The sequence below is a fragment of the Herpailurus yagouaroundi genome, unplaced genomic scaffold (genome assembly GCF_014898765.1).
Source record: "Herpailurus yagouaroundi ecotype Mexico unplaced genomic scaffold, PumYag 182, whole genome shotgun sequence".
Lineage (NCBI taxonomy): Eukaryota > Metazoa > Chordata > Mammalia > Carnivora > Felidae > Herpailurus > Herpailurus yagouaroundi.
This window is the reverse complement of record NW_024412413.1, coordinates 31,038,068-31,040,823: the sequence shown is the minus strand read 5'-3', so window position 1 is coordinate 31,040,823 and position 2,756 is coordinate 31,038,068.

Here is a 2,756-nt window from a genome sequence, read left to right as displayed (position 1 = left end):
ACTGAAAGATTCATTGTCTATCTGAATTTCAAATTTAACTGGATGCTCTGTATTATTATTTTCTCAGTATGGCAACACTACATATACTTCCATATAAGGTCTGTCCCTCTTGTTATATACTCTTAAGAGTATGATTGAAAAAATGGGCAAAGAACTTGAATAAACATGTCTCCAAAGAAGATATACAAATGACCAGTAGCTGTATGAAGCAATGCTCAACACCACTAATTATGAGGGAAATTCAAATCAAAACTACAATGAGCTGTCACCTCTCACCTATTAGGATGACTATTATCACAAAACAAAAAGTATTGATGAGGTTGTAGAGAAAAGAGAACCCTTTTGTACTCCGTTGGTACGAATGTCAAATGATGCCGTTGCTATGCAAAACAGTATGGATGTCCCTCAAAAATTAAAAATAAACTACTAATCCTACTTCTGGGTCTCTGATATGTAGCCAAAGGAATTGAAATCAGGATCTCAAAGAGACATCTGCACTCTCATGTTCCTTACAGCATTATTCACAATGGCTAAGATATGTAAAAAAAACCTAAGTGTCCATGATAAATGAATACAGAAAATGTGGGGTGCACATACAATGAAATATTTATTTAGCCTAAAAAAAGGGGGGATTCTGCCATTTGCGACAACATGGATAAACCTGGAAGACATCATGCCAAGTGAAATAAGCCAGGTACAAGACAAATATTGGGTAATTCTATTCATATGAGATATCAAAAATAATCAAATTAATAGAAACAGTAGAATTTTGGTTTCCAGGGTTTAAAGGAGATAAATGGGGAATTGCTGTTCAACAAGTATAAAGTTTCAGTTATAAACTATGAGTGAGTTCTAGATATCTGCTGTACAATATTGTGCCTGTAGTCAACAATATTGCTTGGTGTTAAAAAATGTGTTACAAAGGTAGATCTTATGTTAAGTGTTCTTACATAATAATAATAATAATAATACCATCAGCGTCTCCTTATAATACTTAAAATTGTTATTAATTTTTTTATGATTCTTTGTTTACAAATGGTTTTTGTGCCACTCTAGACTCTAGGTTCTGTGAGGGTCAAGACTGTCTATTTTGTTAACTATCCCCCCTGCACTTAGCACAGTGCCTGCCACATAGTCAATATTCAATAAATATTTGTTGTGTAAAAGAACAATGGAAGGAGGAAGGAAGGAAGGAAGGAAGGAAGGAAGGAAGGAAGGAAAAAAGAAGAGGGGGGGAGGAAAGGAGGGGATGGGAGAAGAAGGAAGGAAGGAAGGAGAAAAAGAAAGAAGTATGATATCAGTTTTCTTCTTGGATAAGGAGTGTTCACATTAATATGTGTATGATGTCATGATTGCAATAAATTATGAAAACAACCATTCAGTATCTGCTGCATTAGAGGCCAGTACATATATCCAATACCTTCATTTCTTTCTCACTTTTTCTTTCCCTGCCTTCCTTAATTTACCCCAAGGTCTATTTGCATGTGTTGATATGCTCAGAAACTTCTTTCAAACAGAAACATTTTGGTGCATCAAGATATAGCAAGTTTTTTTCCCCTTAAGGAAACCTTATAAATTAATTTATTTTTGAAAGAGAGAGAGAGCACACGAGAGAGAGCAGGAGAAGGGCAGAAGGAGAAGGAGAGAGAGAATCATAAGCAGCCTCAATGCCCAGTACAGAGCCTGACTCGAGACTCAATCTCACAACTGTGAGATCATGACCTGAGCTGAAATCAAGAGTCAGACACTTAACTGACTGAGCCACCCAGGTGCCTAAGATACAGCAGCTTTTAAAAAGCTATCCCCATTCAGCTTCGTGGGCAGAAGATGTGGACAAGTGAGAGCCAGATCAGAATAGGAAGAATTAAAAAGGCAAATGAGGTGGCTGCAGTTGACCAACTTACTTGTGAGCAAATGAGACACCCATCTGGGGTACCCAGAAATAATCAAGATCTCTTTGTGAGTGGCACTAATGTAAGGCAAACAGTCTTGAAATCTTTAAGGTTCAAAACAACATAATTTGAATTTTAAGAAGAAAAATAACCTTTTGTAGCCACACACTATGAGGAATCCTTCCAGTTGAGCTATTGGCAGAAATAACATTTCTAGCATTTTCTAGAAGTTTCTTCTCAGTAGCTTCAGCCTTATTCTGTTAAATTTGCCTAATTACTAAAAATAGCTTTTTCATGGGGTGCTTAGGTGGTTCAGTTGGTTAAGTGTCTGACTCTTGATAATGGCTCAGGTCATGATCTCACGGTTCATGAAATGGAGCCCCACATAGGGCTCTGTGCTGAATGTGGAACATGCTTGGGATTCTCTCTCTTCCTCTTTCTCTGCCCCTCCCCTCCTCGAGCTCTTTCTCTCTCTCTCTCTCTCTCTCTCTCTCTCTCTCTCTCAAGATAAATAAATAAATTTAAAAGAAGAAAAAAAGGAATAGTTTCCTCGGGGTGTCTGGGTGGCTCAGTAGGTTAAACTTCTGACTCTTGATCTCAGGTCTGGCCTTGATCTCAGGGTCATGAGTTCAAGTCCCACACCAAGCTCTGCACTGGGCAGAAAACCTACTTTAAAAAAAATAGTTTTTTCTTTATATCTAAAGATTTCCAGGAGATTGGATTATATAATGTGTTCCCAGTATATCCTCTAAAGTTTGCAAAACTTATTAAATCCCACTAAACTAGATCCTGCAAATGTATTCACTTCTCTCACACTTTATATTTTAAACACCTTTCCCTACCGCCTGCCCAAGAATTTACTTA